General features: G+C 35.6%; 1 pseudogene; it reads right to left on the minus strand.

The window, feature by feature from the left end:
• Positions 1-11,758: 11,758 nt before the first annotated feature.
• On the minus strand, positions 11,759-14,836 carry LOC145120209 (receptor-like protein EIX2; annotated as a pseudogene).
• Between the last annotated feature and the right edge of the window lie 3,466 nt (positions 14,837-18,302).

Here is an 18,302-nt window from a genome sequence, read left to right on the forward strand (position 1 = left end):
GTTTTAGGATTTCATATATGGATAAAGTAACAGATTGCTTGGGTTATGCTAAGTCACTCATAGCAGGATTATCTTAGCCTTCTGTCAAGTATAAGTGTTCCACAGGTACATATGGTATGAGACACTGTTTCTCGTGGGAACCTCAAGTTATCAAAAATTGAGTAGCCAGCTGAGAGATAAGTGGATTGGGTTCAATAATAATGATTCAATATGGATGGTCTGTTAGGGAGTCAAACCATCTTGAGACTTCAGGTTTCAGATTGAGTAAATGTGTTTATGTTTCAAGGAATTTTTTCACCTTCGATTTGTAGAGCCCTGCGTGGGTTGGTTTTGGTTGCCTTGGGAAGGCTGGGGTACACGTGGGAATGTGGCCATGTCGCTCAAGTTGCTTGGCGTGATATGAATGGTAAGGAATGATTTCGAGGACGAAATCTAATTTAAGTGAGGAAGAATTGTAACATTCTGTTTATTAAATAAATAAATAGATAAAATTAATAAATGAATAGTAGCCCTAAATTTGGAATAATTTAGAAAGGTGTTGGTTTTGGGGGTGAAATGATATAATTTGGACTTTAGGGGTTAAAGTGTAATTTACGGACTAGTCTGTAAAGAATTTTGAAGGTTGAGGGCGGTTTGGTAAATTATGGATTTAATTTGAGAAGGATTTCAGAAGTCAGGGTACGATTGGTAATTTTTGAACTTATTATGAAAGGATTTTTGAAGGCAGAGGCTAAAGGGTAAATTTCGGACTCAATTTGAAAAGATTTGGCATGGTGGGGCTGGAAATGTAATTATGAGTGAAGATCTCATATGAACGGGAATATACGCATCACCACCTTGCATTCAAACCCTAACCCTACTTCTAAAACATCAACCGCCACCCCCCCCCCCCCCCGGTATGCCTCCCTTCACCTCCGGTCGCCGCCACCGTTGTTGGAGCCGAAAAACCACCAGTCGAGTACCGCCGGCAGTATTACGTGGTTGCTGAAGACAAATACCAATGGTGGATTTCGTTTCAGTAGGGAGTAGGAGTACCAGTTCATAGCCACCATTGACCGCCAATGTCGTCGTGGTCGATACCATCGTCGCTACTGCCGGCGTACGCTGACACCGACGAGCCAATGTCGTGGCAGTGAGAAGTCGGAAGATAAGAGCTCGTAGCCACCGTTCTCGTGTTTTGGTAGAGGCGCAACCTCTGTTCCCCGCTGCATCAGCCCCTTCTCCTTGAACTTCTGTTATGTCCCGCAACAGTTAGTTCACATCAAACCACTGCCTTCGTCGTTCATTGCGGTTGTTCCTTTTGCATGTTATTTTCTGGTCGTGGTTAATTATTTGACTTTTGGGCCTTCATAGAATGAGTTTGGGCCTAGGTCTTGGACTAAGATAGGTTAGGGGTAAAATGGTCCGTTTACCCCAAGTGTGGATTTATGGTTATGCATTGAAACCTAAATGGTTAATTGGGTTTTGTTTTGATGTTGACAGTTTGTGAATCTGTCATCCAACAGTTAGAGTTTTATTCGCGAATTCAGTAGTGAGAGGTGGGTTTCCTCCCATAGGAACGTGTCTAAGTTACCAATTTCGTCCCATTTATGTATGTTAGTATATTCCGGACTAAGGTCCGATGTCGGGAAGTGCCCTATGTAGGTTTATATGTTTCCGGACTTCGGTCCAATGCCGGGGAAAGCCCGAGGAATGTTTGTATCCTTGATGTCTTTATGATTCCTACATGTGTTTGTTTTGTATGCTTCCGGACTTCGGCCCAATGCTGGGGAAAGCCCGGGGAATGTTTATATGTTTCCGGATTTCGGTCCTTTGTCGGGCGGGGCCCGAGGAATGTTTATATGTTTATGTTATGTGATTATGTATGTGTATTTTTTGATATGTTTATATGTATACCGAGCTTTGCTCGATGCCAGGTGGGGCCCAATTCCGGTCTTCGGTCCAATGTCGGGCGGGGGCTGATGTAGCGGGCAAGGCCCATGTTATGTTATTATGTGATTATATGATTATGTGTAAGGTATGTGGTAGTTTGGGGAGACTCGCTAAGCTTCGTGCTTACAGTTTTTAGTTTTGGTTTCAGGTACTTCTGGTAACAAGGGGAAGAGCTCCGGATGACTGCAGTGCACACACCGTTTTGTTTAGCTTGGGATGTTTTACTCTGATACATTGACATGTGTTTTGATATTTTACTCTGATTTGATACGATGACTTATGTTTTTGGATGAAATGATTTTGGTGACTATGGTTTATTTAATAATTAAAAATGAAAATTTTGGTCATGATTTTTGGGATGTATCAGGTTGTGTCTCTAGAGTAGGATCATCTGTTCGGGTGGCTGTCTTACCTCTAGTTACTTATGGTTACATATGCCATTGAGTTTAGCTGGTAGAAGAGCAGTGTGCTGTGAGAGATCTAGTAGGTGGTAGCGAACTGTATGATTGATATTTCCTATATTATGTGCCTACTTGATCCTTGTTTGTTATATGTCGACAAATGGTAGTGATTAAGGTTGAGACGATCCTGTTTTGTGTTGTAGGCCAAGATACCTACTGCGGGCTGGCTGTAAGCCATAGGCATGGAGGCCCGGGGATGAGCTGTTGCGTTGAGGCGGCAGGCCAACAAACCCTGGGTATTCCAGCCTGATGGCTGATTGGACCCGTGACATGTTGGCATTCCAGTCCGATGACTGATTGGACCAGGGTTTTCTAATCCGAGGAATGTAGGCACGCTATGCATGCTAGTATGTTTGTTGTTTGGAGTATTTTGGGGTCAACTCACTAAGCTTTGTGCTTACCCGATTGCTTATTGTTTCAGGTATCATCGGTTATCATCGGAAGGTGAAGGCGTGATTGTACACATTCATCAGTAGCAATGAAGATTCCACGTTTAAATATTACTCTGATTTTATGAATTTAATCTAGAGTAAATTCTTTTCTTAATACGAGTCTTATTATATGGAGTTTTACCTTAATAAAGATTAAATTTTTTGGTTGTGAGAATGGGACGTTAAAAGTTGTTATAATAGCCTTATTTTGAGCGAATTGGAGGAACACTTGTGAGAATCCAAACTCGAAAACTAGGTTTGAGCAAAGGGGAAGTTGGCTTGGGATCGGGAGCATGGACCTTGGCTTAACATTTGTTTTATAGGAAGATGCAACTTATACAGTCAGCCAGAGCCCACACAGGAGAGTGGTTCCCAAAATACCCATAGTTGTTACATGTGTTGAGTTTTGATTATTGTTGATATATGGATTGTTAGAATGTCATGCTAGTAGGTAAGGTTCCTTTAGGAAATGTTGGATAGAAGTCCCTGATTGTGGTGATTCCTGAGTTGATTGATGTATATTACATTATTGTGTGATTGCTAAGTGTATGTTGATTAGTTGTATATGGGCAGGATAAAATAGCCTTAGAATGATCGACTTAGCCTTATTTCTTGTTCCTTTTCTGGTTGTGGACTTAGGGCAAAGTAGATTATTCGACAATCTATCTAATCCTATATTGTGTACAACTACCATGCACAAAAGCAACCAATAGTGCGGAGTGAGGATAATCCTAGGACGTGTACCTAGGAAGTAAGTTGTAGCTCGTAGGAGCACGTGGGTATTAGCACATATAGAAGTAGTCTAGTGCAGGGACTTAGGACCTTGGGATGAATTCTGAATCAACTACGGATAGGTGTGGAAGGCAGTATGGGCTCGTACTATTGAAAGCACAACATCCGTATGAGATTCAGGAGGAACCTCAAGGCTACTAAAGAACTACTGCCGTAGCCACAACAATTATCGCAATTACAGGATTTCAAAGGGGCAGGTGATGCAGTATCAAGAGTTCAGTGATACGAAGCCTCTAAAGTTCAAAGGCGACATGGACCCGATTATCACTTTGAGATGAATTTTTGATGTGTAGGGATGTTTCTTCACATGTATGTTTCCGGGAACTAGAAGGTGAAGTTTTCTCTTAACCTTCTTCGTTGGGGTGCAAAGGATTGTTGGGAATTGGTGACTTAGGGCTTTTGCATGCCAAGTGAGCCATGGTGACTTGGGAACAGTTTCTGGATATGTTTCATGTAGAGTATGTTCCTCTTGTGGAGCGAGAGATATTGACATAGGAGTACCTGTCGCTCAAGCAGACGCCGGATTCGGTGATGGATATCACCAAGATGTTAATAGAGAGCTCCTTTCTGCCGAGTATGTCGCTTCAGAGCAGGCGCAAATGTCACGATACTTGAGAATGTTCAAGATATAGATTCGAGAGTTTGTATCTACTCATTAATACCGGACCTTAGCCAAGCGCCAAGAGGAGGGATATTAAGTTGGAGTTTCAATAGAGAGAGGAAGAGACAGTTTTAGGACAGTATCAGTCGGTAGCCAAGTGGTTCAGGTCCGCCAACCCATGTTCAGGATCAGCTAAGAGGATGAGTTCCGAGGGTAGCAAATGCGATAAGTTCCATTATGAGAGGTGTCAATCTTTTATATGTCTCAGGTGTAGCGAGGAGGGTCATTTTGGTATAAATTGCAGGCAGAGTACATGAGTTTGCTTTCATTGCAGCCAAAAGGGCCACAACAGTGCTCGTTGTCCCTTTCTCATTTTTGGTGAGGTGCTAGGCCCTACACCCTTAGCTTAGTAGCTCCCCAACGTTCGTCGTTGGATGGAAGGACCCACGGAGACCGAGGTTTGAGTTATCGGTTCTTCTATTTAGTCAATTCCAGTAGTGATGGTATTCATCTGCAATTTCTGTTTATGTTTCGAAGTTCTGTTGTAATCTTGGATGATGAGTTGAATGGAATTATCTTATACTCATCTTTGGTTTCTAAAGTATCTGATTCATGAAATGATTTCCTATCCATTTATAGGTAACAACAGACCCAAATTTGAAGACTCTTGCACAATTATGCCTATCATTTAGAGATTTAGTCTGGAATGATTTTTCACTGGTCATCCAGGTTGCCTAGAACCTAAAGGGACAACCTTTATTCTGCTTATTTGTCTTACCTTTACAACATTTTACCAATATCCTTTGATGATCACTTTTTTCATACCATAAATCATATCTATTTTTGACTACATAGTTGGTGACACACAACTTCAATTCCAATGGGTTAGAAAACTTCATACCCAAAACTGGCACCATTTGCTCCCATTCTTTATTCTCATTATGGACAGGGAACACAACATCCTTAATTTTCCATTGTTTGCTTCCTCTTCATCATCATCACTTATATGCCTTGAAAGTTTGTCTAAGAATGGGTCTCCAATAGTCTTATCAAAAGTATAGAGCTCTTCATCACATTAATATTCATATTCCATTCTCTCTGAAAGTTCAGAATCCTTGTCACCATCTTCATCAAACTCATCCAACTCATACCCTTTAACATCTGCTAACAACTCGTTATCAGCCCAATCAAGAAGTGGTTCATTTTGGTGGTCAATGTACACATCTAACTCACTCTCAAGACTATAAACAGTTTCCACAAACTCCTAATAATCAGCATCACTATCGATTCATCTAATACCCTCACACAAGCTTTCCTTCTAATACAGCAGTATACATTATCACAAGATCATTTGGTTAATTTTGTAAGCCACAAAAGAAACTCTTTATACGTAAATCCCCCAAAATCCACATCACGTACACTTGTTTTTACAGGGTCTAAGTACACCAACGGGTTTGGCGAAAACATTCCATAGTAATGAAAATCTACAGCTACATACATACCTGTAGATGAGGATTCCATGTTAACAGTCGACTTGAACTCGTACCTTCAATTCCAAATTCAGTTCCAAACCCTAATCATCGATTTGTTGTATCGATTGATTTCTCACAGAAGAAGGTAATCGGGGAGTGTTTTGGAGCTTGTCCTAAACTGACGATGACGAACCCTAATAAAATGAGAAGGGGGTGTAATGGCCACGTAATATTCCACGTAATGTGTTTTAACTAAGCTAAATCAATGCAACCGGCTAAATCATGTAATAACCGGTAATGTTGGTTATTTGTGAATGGCTGAAAAAAGTTATTTGGGTAAATGAGTACAAAAAAAACAATATTACCCATATGTGAACATAAGAAATATTTAGTTATCTTAATAAGTCAAATTCCCTTTCTATATTCAACCTATAATAACATAAGCTCTTCATTTTATAGACTTCGTACTTTTTTATCATCAAAACCTGAACACACAATAATATATATATATATATATATATATATATATATATATATATATATATAGAGAGAGAGAGAGAGAGATATGTTCATTTGTTTAAAGTAAGTATTGTGTTATTGTATGCATAAATGTGGGCCAATCAAAAATTAAAATAAAAATAAATAATTAAATAAATAAATAAGGGTAAATAGGTAATTTGATAATTACTTTCCACATATAATATCCTATAATTAAGGTAACAATTGACTTAGTTTTCTCCACCCATCAACCCTAATCAACCCTTTTTGACAACGACCCCATAGACACTCTCTGTAATGCTCTTACTTGAAGTGCTAGAACAAGCGGCAAGGACAGAAACCTTAGCAACTGAATCGATGCACCAGCCTCATTCAATTACCGGTGTTGGATGACTTCGAAGAGGTGGCGTCGACACCAGCAGTCAGCAGACGCAACACAGCACAGCAGGGCGCAGGCGGCAGCAAACCTTCAGTCTTCTCTCTATCTTCTCTTCTGTTCTTCTTTTGATGGGTGCCGGAGGGCTGGCTTCCATCGTGTTTCGATTGATTGCCGATGCCTTCGGTGGCGCTAGCTTCAATGCGATCGGTACAATTGCGTTTAGTATCGCCGGTGCCGGTGGCAACGATGATACACTCATGTCCACCGCCGTCCGCTTTCATGCTCAGGTAATTTAACCAAAAATTACTTTTCATAGTCGTGATTTTTGACGAATTAAGGGTTTCCAATTCCCCAAATTGTTAGGTTACAGTTGAAATTGCGAAAACAGATCGTTACATTCAACTATGAATAGTGCAGAATTGGATCAGTATTTGTTGATTATTGGTGTTAAACATGTAAAAATAGTATTTGGTTTCTGAATTGTTGACAGACGATTGGTGCAGCTGGTGGTGTGATGTCTTTTTGAAGTTGATGCCATTAGAGTACAAACATCTGCTAGAAGGACCTACTCTAAAAGTAGATTTGCATACTGGAGCCATTGCTGAGGGAGTTTTGACTTTCGTTATCACTTTTGTTGTTCTCTTGATCATCATCAAGGGTCCTAACAGCTTGTTCTTGAAAAATTGGATGCTTTCCATGGCAACTAGGGTGGTGATTCTTGTTGGTTCAAGCTACACAGGTCCTTCAATGAATCCTGCAAATGTAAGTATTACAAAACTCTTTCAGTTTATAGGTAACAGAGTTCCTTGATCCCCATATCTGATCTTTGGCAAGATTTATAATTCTTTTCACCACCTATATTTTGGATTGCAACATGAGGCCTTGAATCTGTGCAAGAGCATGATGAGGAGAGGGGAATTCCCTCCACTTATGGTTGTTTTTTATCCTGTAGAAGGGTAAGTGGGTTTTTATGCCTAAACCTTTGGTGTTCTTGATATTAATATATATATATATATATATATATATATATATATATATATATATATATATATATATATATATATATATATGTTATTGTTGCAGATTCACCGTAGAAGCTGATAAATGTATCAAAGACTGGACAATAATCACTGAATATGTTGGAGATGTTGATTACTTACAGAGCCGGGAAAATGATGATGAAATCACGAATTCCAATTCTGTTGGAATGGAATGACGAATTCCAATTCTGTTGTAATCACAGTAGTTGATGCTTGAAGAACGGACCACAAAATTGAAACGAACCACATTATTCTTTTAGAATGTATTAGTCGTTGTTAGATTTTGATGTATTCTTTTCGGTTTTGATTGTTTTTTAGTTTTATTCTTTAACAATAAATGTAATTATTAACAATTTTTACCCGTATTCTATAAGAAATAATGTATTTTTTGTTTTTATTCTTCTAGTGATTGTTCAAGAATTTGTTATTCTACAAGAAGTTCTTAAATTCATGATCAAGAAATAGGTTCAAGAATATTTTTATTATTTATGCTTCAAGAATATTTTTAATTTTGAATATACTCATAAACATATTCTGTCAGAATGTCCAAATTAAAATAATTATAATTCTTAAAATCGGATTTTTAAAATTAATAGAATCTATGATCCCTTAAAAAAATGCAATTTTCCTTTATTAAGTCTATATTAATTGACTGAATTACCCTTATAATTAATTAAGATGATATTTTTCAATTATATTTAATTCAATAATATATATTAATCACTTTCTTAAAATATGTAAATTTGATTGGCTCACATTTATGCATACAATAACACAATAGATACTACAAAATAACCTAAGCCTATATATATATATATATATATATATATATATATATATATATATATATATATATATATATATATATATATATGGAAGCTAACAAAACAAAATCAAAGAAAAAATCAAGTAAATGAAGGATAAAAAAAGTATCAACAAGCCAAACTATATTCAAAGATGATGTAACTTTTTAGAAAGTATATGCACATTGGAAAACCATTTTCATATAAAAATAATTTTTCCTATAGATCTGAAACTATTTTTCAAAAAAAATATAAAACAATAAAGATGTTATTTTCGCAACCAAAATACTTCATCAAAAACTAAAAATCTACATATTTCTGACTACAAAAAAATAAAAATCTACACTTATATAACAACAAAAGGAGATTCGTATCAGAAAACATATTGAAGGGGAGAAAGAGAGCAGAGATGAAGGTGAGTTGTAGTCGTGGCAGTTCGGTGGTGTTGTTTAACCTAAGCGGTTTGGCCGTGAAAATATGAGAGCGTTATCTTGATGCTTTAGATTCTTAATTTTCAGTAGGTTTGTGAAATGTTAGAGGGTGGATACAGAAGTGTTGAAGTGGTAGTGGATAATGTTAAAGGTGACGAAAGATCATAACATATATGAACATAATCGATCATCAAGTTTTTGGTGTTTATTGATCGCCATAGAATTGGGCGGATAAGGAATCATTTCGTAGAGAGAAAAAGGAAAGTTGAGGCCTTGTTTGTGATATATTCATTAAATAGGAGTTGTATTTTAAAATGTTGTGTTCTTATTGGTTTAAATTAATTCACAAGGATCACCAATTAACATAGATAATCTATACCACTCATTTTAAAATTAATGGTTACTCTCCTTGTTTTTAAGACTTTGGTCTTAAAAACTTTTGGACTCCTATTATCCACGCATTATAAATTAGTATATATATATATATATATATATATATATATATATATATATATATATATATATATATATATATATATGGCTAGGTTATAATGTGGATGGGCAACTATTGTGCAGACGTGTGGACAATGCTATTCTATGAGAATTACTAACAGAATAGGTTATTTGCTAATGTCAATACGTTCAACCTTACACAACCATCGTCATTTTCATGTATTCTCACTAATCTTTATTCGTTTTTGTTCTCACACATTGTTTTTTACTCATTTTCATTCTCACAGAATACGACTCAATAAACATTATAACAACATTCTTACAGAATGAGAATAATATTAAAAAAGTCTATAATAACCTTATAGACGATTTAGTTAGTGGGAATACGTGATAATGACAATAGTTATGTAAGATTGAATGTATTCACATTACCAAACAACATATTTTCTTTGTCATTCTCAGAGAATAAGATTGTCCACACGTCCGCACAATAGATATCAATCCACATTTGAAGCTACCTATATATATATATATATATATATATATATATATATATATATATATATATATATATATATATATATATATATATGGGGTTTTCTAACATGTGCCCTAGGCATACATAAAAGAATTAATTGAGCTATTAATTATGGGGAATATTATCATAATTAATGCATTTAATATTCAATTATGATAATATTTTCTATAATTATAGTTCTTATTTGTGCCTTTAGGGCACATATTAAAAAATTCATATATATATATATATATATATATATATATATATATATATATATATATATATATATATATATATATATATATATATATAGAGAGAGAGAGCTATGTTATTGTATTCTAACTATCTATTGTGTATTTGTATGTTTGATTGTGGACCAATAATTTTAGTTATTTTAAGAAAGTGATTAATAAATATTATTTAATTAAAGATAATTGAAAAATATCATCTAATTTAACTGTAAGAGTATTTTAGTCAATTGTAAGAGTATTTTAGTCAATTTATAAAAAGGAAAATTGTCATATGTAATATAGCGAGAAAACTCACCTGAAATTAAGAGTTGAATCCACACACACAAGTCCTTGAGAGAATCAACTATACGAATCACCTAAATCACCATTAGGCATAATTCAGTAATCCCATACTAAACAGAGGTCAAACATCATTCCAAAACCCATGGTCCATCAAAGTTTGACCAAAAGTCAAATGTGTCAAAAATTCAACTGACAAAGTCAATGGTCAATCTGTCACGACCGATCTCCTGGTCGTGTCGTGACGACTAGGCGACAAAACAGTCGCAACTCCTCTTCAAACTTTGTGTCGCGACTATTCCTTTGTCGCGTTGCGTTTTTTAAGGCATATCTATTTCTTTTTTAAGCACTTATTCCATTAAGACAAAAGCTAAGACTTTCCAAAAAACTATCAAATGAGGTTCTTAATGTCCACATGGAAGCTTCAACATGACCCACTCCAACCCTAGATCCAAATCAAAGCCGTAAAGGCTATGGCTTGCATGAATGGTTCAAAGAGATCCCATACATGCATTCTTATCACCAAAATCAGTCCAAAATGTCCCTCAAAACCATTTCACAAACTTGGAGTTTTCCAAATCCAAGGTATAATGATACAAATTCTGAATTAATCAACCATCACACATTTAAACTATGAGTGTTGTTGGATATATCATATTATTGGATCTATCATATTGTGTAAATATCAGTAACATGATTTCATTTTGAATGTATTGATCTCTTTTTTATGATTTAATTTGTTGAAAATAGTACATAGTTTATGATATATCTTTCCGATAGTTTAAATTAATACATTGAAATATGAAATAAAAATAATAAAAACCACTTGGCTTGTGGTGACTTGGTAAGGCAGGTCGAAGATATGGTGGATAATCTATTGACCCATGTTCAATCCTAGCACCACTTAGCCCTTGTGGTCATGGAGGTTCGCCTGCAGTGACTTCAGGGCATGAGTCAAAGCCTCATGTTTGCAGCGGAGGATTAATCGGTGTGCAAAAGCTTGCCTGGAAACCCTTATTAGGGTAGTTTCCTTTCAAAAAAACAATAAGAATGATAAAAAAAAAATTAAAAATACTTTTTGTTAATGGACCAAGAAAATGGACCCAACTTCTTTTGTGAACGGAAGACAAAGTCTAGATTCCACAACACACACACATTAAAATAAAAATAAAAATAAAAACACTTTGTGAATGGATGACCCATAGTGGTAGAGTTTTCAAGATCATTATTATATATATTACTCGGTAATCTGAATTGTAGTTCAAGATTTAATGCTAAAGATGAGTGTTGCAGTTGCTATAGGAGTGTAAATGAGTTCAATCCATCGCTTTGATGTAGCGACAAATAAAGATTTTGATTAAAAGCCTTACACTAAAGGAATCTAAGAATTGTAAAGAGGGTGGAAAATTTCCAGATTGATTATTAAAATATACAACATTAACTTCATTTTCATCTTTTGTTTATTTGCTACAAAAGTATGAACTCTCAGCATGTCTTATTTCACCCTATTCGATAAAGTGGCCACCCATGGTGTTAGTGGCAATTTTATTGATATTGGGAACTTAAAAACCCCTGCCAAATTACAATACTATGACCCTAGCCTTAAAAAGACCAGTAACGGTCTGTTCAAGATAAGATACATACTAGAAAATAAGTTAAAAAGAAAAACTATGTATGTCTAACCCTTTGCAAATTTGCGATGAACATCACCACCTTCATGTAAACCCAATCTCTGAACCCATCAAAATAATGAAAAAACTTATGCCTACCACAACGGTTGAGAAGTAGAGCGCCACATGCCATACAAAACCCAGTAACAAAACCAGTGCCCCCACCAATATAGAACCATCTCTCAAGTTCATGTATGTCTTCCTCATCACCCTCGCTTTTACCAAGGATTGATGGTACTTGTGATCCTTCATCTCCTGGACATTTTCTGGAAAGGGGAGGTCCGCAGAGTCCTGCATTTCCATCATAGCTTGAAGGTTCAAAGGACTGGAGTTGAGTGCTTGATGGGATTCTCCCTGACAAGTTATTACATGACACATCTAGGTAACCCAAAAAAGTCATTTGAGTCATACTTGATGGTATCCCTCCTGACAAATTGTTTCTTGATAAATCTAAAGCTAAAAGGTTTTTCATCTGACCAACTTGCTGTGGAATCTCCCCAAAGAGAGCATTCTTTGACAAGTTCAGGGCAAGCAGTTCATGAAGATTGGTGAGTTCATATGGGATATGTCCTGTTAGATTGTTGCTTGACAGGTCAATGCTCTTCAACAATCCCAGATTACTGGTGAATTCACGCTCATCTCCTTGCCACTCGATCAACGCATAGTCAACATACTCCACATCAATGCGAAATGAATCAATATAAAATGAATAAGGTGAAGGTGCTGTATAGAAATGCACGTTTGGTGGTGGTAAAAATCCTTCTTGAGCCATTCTTGTAAGATTATTCAAACATGAGGGGATGCTTCCATGAAGATTGTTCCTTGAAAAGTCTAAAATTTGAAGATACGGTAATTGACATACCTGTAAAGGGATGGTTCCGACCAGGTTATTTGATCTTAGGATAAGACCATACAGCCTTGAAAAGTTTTCCCCAATCCAAAAAGGCACATTACCAGAAAACTTATTGGCCCCCAAATTCAAAAAACTTAAACTCGTGCAATTCTTTAAAGACAAAGAAAATTCTCCAGAGAAGTTGTTCTGGTACAAATACAACACCTCCAGTTCTATCAAAGATCCAATAGAAGGAGGAAGCTTTCCGACTAGACTGTTGTGTCCTAGATTGAGAACTTTTAGTTCTTTGAAATGCCACAAACAGTCTGGAATTTGTCCGGTTAGAGAGTTATGGGAGAGGTCAAGAAATTGTAAAAGCCCATCGACAATTTGGCAAATGAAGGAGATTCCTCCAGAGAATTTGTTTCTGGAAAGATTTAACAATGCCAAACTGGAAGGAAGATCCGGTATTGGACCCTTAAAGCTGTTGGAGCTCAAATCTATCAATTTACTTTTGGCAAAACTTGATAGATCGGGTACTTCCCCACTGATGTTGTTGGAAGAGAGATTCAAATAGCTGAATTGCATGTTCCAAAATTGTGGAGGAACTGCATCTGAAATTCTAGTGTTGGAAATATCAAGAAGGGTAAGATTTTCCAGTTTTTGAATCCATTTGGGGAAGTGGGGCCCTAGGTTGCAAGAGCTCAGATCAAGGTGCTCTACATAAGAAAGGTTTGACATATGATCTGTGGAAGGAACTCCTTGGAGTGGGTTCTTCGAAAGATTTATAATATGAGCTTTCGACTTTCCAATGTTTTCAGAGATGGCACCACTAAGATGATTTTGAGAAACGTCAATCTCTTTAAGGTTGGGTAGTTCCCACAGTTTCTCGCTTATGGTTCCATTCATGTGATTATCTAATAGGCCAAGAAATGATAGGGATGAAAAGTTTTGGATGAAATCAGGCAGTGACCCTTTAAATTGGTTTCTTCGAGCATATAATTCTTGTAGTGTAAGCGCTGTGCATCCAGACAAGTTGCTGAGAAAATCAGGAAAATCGACAACAGCAGAGTTGTTATCAAATGCAAAATATTCCAAACTAGAGAGGTTACCAAGATATTTGGGTATCCCATCTAACATGTTGCTAGACAGATCAAGAAGGACAAGGCTATTGCTGGTTAATGGGAATAACCAACGATACACGGATGAGGTGAGATTGTTGTTTCCAAGATAAAGGGATTGAATAGATGAAGAAGAGTTGAGAAATGAAGAAGAATATGACCTTTGAGAGATCACATCCTTCTAAACTTAACCGTGATAGTTTTGGGAGACTCGAAATCACATTTACCCAGTGGTTTGCTTTGGCAAGAGAAATCCCATCCATTTCAAGTGTCTCCAAAAGAGATAAATGGGACAACCACTGTAGGTTTTCAACTCTACATCTTCCAAAAAAATCAAGATAAAGGTTTTGCAAGTTGGTGAGGTTTCCAAACTCTTCAGGAATGGTTCCATAAAAAGAGTTATTTGAAAGGTCAAGGAACATTAATTCGGTCAAGGAACCAAAGGACTTGGGAATGGTTCCATTAAAGAAATTTCCGAAAAGATCAAGATGATTCAAGTAGGTTAAGTTAACCAATGAAGGGCTAATCTCACCTACAAGACCAAAAGATCTAATCTCAAGCCATGTGACATGATGACCTGTTTCATCGCCACACATGACTCCTCTCCATTCACAACATTCATCATCTTCAGGTCTCCATGTAGAGAGACTACCATAAGGGTCTTCAAGGTTTGCTTTGAATTGAAGGAGAGCATCTCTCTCCTTATCCAAACACTTGTTCGTGATAACACCATTATCATCTCCTCCTCCTCCTTCCGCTGCTACCAGTTGGTTGGTAGTTGTATTCTGAATGCATAGCAAGAGAAATGAGAAAATTATAAAAACACAACGATGCATGATGTAAATGCAGATGTACGTTGGTGAATTTTGTTTGTGTTGATGTATACATATACAAATATGCCCCTATGAAGGTTTTATATAGAGCCAATGCCAACCTTGAAGATGAATTATTAAAGTGGATGGACTCAAATTGGTGGCCTATTTGCATGGGGCATACAACACTTACTTTCCATGAAATTTAAATTGACCCAAAGTAGACCTTCAAAGACTTGCAAGTCATGGCACTTTGTATTTAATATTAATATCTTTTCCAATATTGTAATATTTTTTGGTCATCAAATTATGTGATATAATTCTAAAAAAACAAAATGATGGAATCAAATAGAGTAACCATCCATGAAATACGGTTATGAAGATTTGGATTTAAGAATGTAATAACTATATAATGTGCCAGGAGCTATAGTCCTGTCCGGGCTCAATCTAGATACCCAACTTAATTAGTTTAATGAAAATTTCTTTTTTTTTTCATATTTTTTTTTACTGATTTAGCACTTCGCAACCATCACCGATTTTCATCCCTTTTAAGTCATATTCATTTTAACAAAATCAAACACATCAAAATAACCATATATAGTGAAAAATACAATTTGAGAAGAAAATATTTCATCTAAACCTACTAAATTTAGTTTTTGAAACTCTTTTTTGTATATTTAATTATAGTTTATGTAGATTAATTAATGTTTATAATTATGATTGACAAACACACACACGATTAACTGATGGGGAAAAATAAAGAGCACAAGATTCACATACGATCAGGTTGTCTTACATTCACAGCTCTCCATCCCTCCACGCACGTTCCTCCAACAACCATCTCACATTCACACCCCAACTGAAGAGCCAAAAAAACTCACAACTCAACAGTTACAATATTGATTTTTGACATTTATTGTTAACAATATCTGTAACCGTTTTTTTTAGTTTCACATTTAGATAGTTCGTAAAATTGCAACAACAAAAAAAAAAGATTTAATTATAATATTATCATTTTAGAATACGGAAATCTCATGGGAAGTGAAGAAGGTACGATGTAGAAAAGAATGCACTGATTGACTCAATAATGTAAAAAGAATTCAATGCTGAGTCAATAAGATAAAAAGAGAGACAATCCTAATTGACGATGGTGGCCCTAAACCACTAAAGGGCGAATGAGACTTCTTTCTTTTTTTATACTGTAAGAAATGCTATAGAAGACTGAGACAGCACAAATAATTTTATATCGTAAGAATCATCGTTCTTGATTATTGGATCTGATCTTCCAATATAAGAGAAACATCAAGAAAAAAAAACCTAGTTTATATTCATTCATTTATAGCTAACTGAATATTATGGGAAACGATGAGATCTACAAGAAAGAATACTACGGAAAATAAAAATATGAAGAGAAAAATCAAACTAAGACTCTCACATTGGCCATAGCATCAATTATATCTACACAGGTTAAACTTCATGAAATTCGGAAAACGGAGTAAGTTTACGAGAAAAAATTAAAGTTTGAGAAAGTGGTTACAGTATCTCGGAGACGAGGTTTAATATCGTCAATAGTCGGTTTGAATTAGGGCTTTTTATTTCAGTTTTCCTTTTAATAGGTTTTTAGAAAAACAATGAAATTTGTAAAAGAATGAATGAACTTCTCGTTAGAAACCATGGAAAAACCTGGAATAACCCACTACTTGTTGGTCATTCCGTCATTGATGCAACTGAGATTTTCTTAGATGTGTTACAGAAACCCAAAATCGATGCCTTTTCGTTTTGCCCACTAGAATTATCAGTTGTAACTGTTATTTCCATTAAAGATGAGATTCTTAATATTAGTAATGGAAATTCAGGGGCGACCTTGTTGGAATAAAGGTTAGGGGAGGTGTGTAATGTTGTGAAGCAGAGCATAGGTCCTGGTGTTGTAGTTGAATATAGAGATTTGAAGGCTTTAATAGGAATTAATTAATCGGACACCATTAGCTTTCTGGTAAAGAAATTGGGTCGTTTGCTGGCGGTTCATGGTGCCAGGTTGATTGGATCTACAAAAAGCCATGAGACTTGTATGCATAATTTCAAGAATTTTCCTACCGTTGACTAAGAGAGGAACCTCTATGTTGTTCCTATTAATTCTATCAAACCTGTCATGGCTTAAATATTACCAAAATCCAGGTGATACTTCGAATAATACGTCTCAAAAGTTCCAAATTTTATTATATACATAAAGCAAACTCTAATGTTTAAATCATAATCTGCTATATATTTTCAGGTTATTGGAGTCATTTGTTCGATTTGGAGGATTTTCTTTATGTCACCTGATATCACGACTCCCTAAAGGTTTCAACCTATTAGTATATATATATATATATATATATATATATATATATATATATATATATATATATATATATATAACTAGGTTCAGCTATTCTAACTAATTATTGTGCGGATATCATATGCTATGAGAATTACTAAGAGAATAAGTTGTTTAGCAATATCAATACGTTCAACCTTACAAAAATATCATCTTTTTCATGCATTCTCGCTAATTATAATTTATTTTAGTTCTCACACATCGTTTTTCACTCATTTTCATTCTGACAGAATACGACCCAATAAACATTCTGACAGAAATGAGAATAATAATAATAAGTATATATACTAACCTTATAGACGATTTAATTAGTGAGATGTGTGTTGAGGACAATGGTTATGTAAGATTGAACGTATTCGAATTGCTAAACAACTTATTTTCTTAGTAATTCTCATAGCATACGATATCCACACAATTATTAGTTAGAATAGAATAACCTAAGCATATATATATATATATATATATATATATATATATATATATATATATATATATATATATATAGATATGTGTGTGTGTGTGTGTGACAACCCGAAATTTATTCCGTCAATGTAACCCACTTCCGTTAATAAAATTTATTTTTATTACAAATTTGTTAACTTTTGAATTAAGTAAATCCCTTTGGGTTATTGTTGTATTTTTCATATGCATCTGAAAGCAATAAAATCACGTGAAGTACCCTCGAATTCTTTCGAAAAAAATTCTAGTTCACGACTAAGTCGGGTTACGACCATTTAATCGGGTACAATCTTAAACTCCGTTTGATGTCGGGATTGGGTGGATCATCACCTGACCGTGAACTCAACCCCATATAAGGGTTGAGTGGTCTCCATTTGAACATTTTTCACACACCTTAGAGCTTTCTCTCTCTACTCTCTCTCTACAACTCGGGAATCGATCTAGAAACGCCCCTTCAAGCTTCACAATTGTAAGTTAACCTTCCTAGCTTGTGGTTTAGCCTAACATACTTGCAAATTCATGATTTAATCATCCAAAAACCTCAAGAACATGTGTTTACGGTTTGGGAACGTCCCAAAACCGTAAACACCCTAAAAGGGGTTTTTTATGCCCCAAAACCTTTCCAATGCTTGGCTTATGACCTAGAAACTTGCATGAATGATCTAAGAACCCCAAAACATGAATTGAA

This window comes from Lactuca virosa, chromosome 6 (genome assembly GCF_052849685.1).
Source record: "Lactuca virosa cultivar CGN04683 chromosome 6, Lactuca_virosa_CGN04683_v6, whole genome shotgun sequence".
Lineage (NCBI taxonomy): Eukaryota > Viridiplantae > Streptophyta > Magnoliopsida > Asterales > Asteraceae > Lactuca > Lactuca virosa.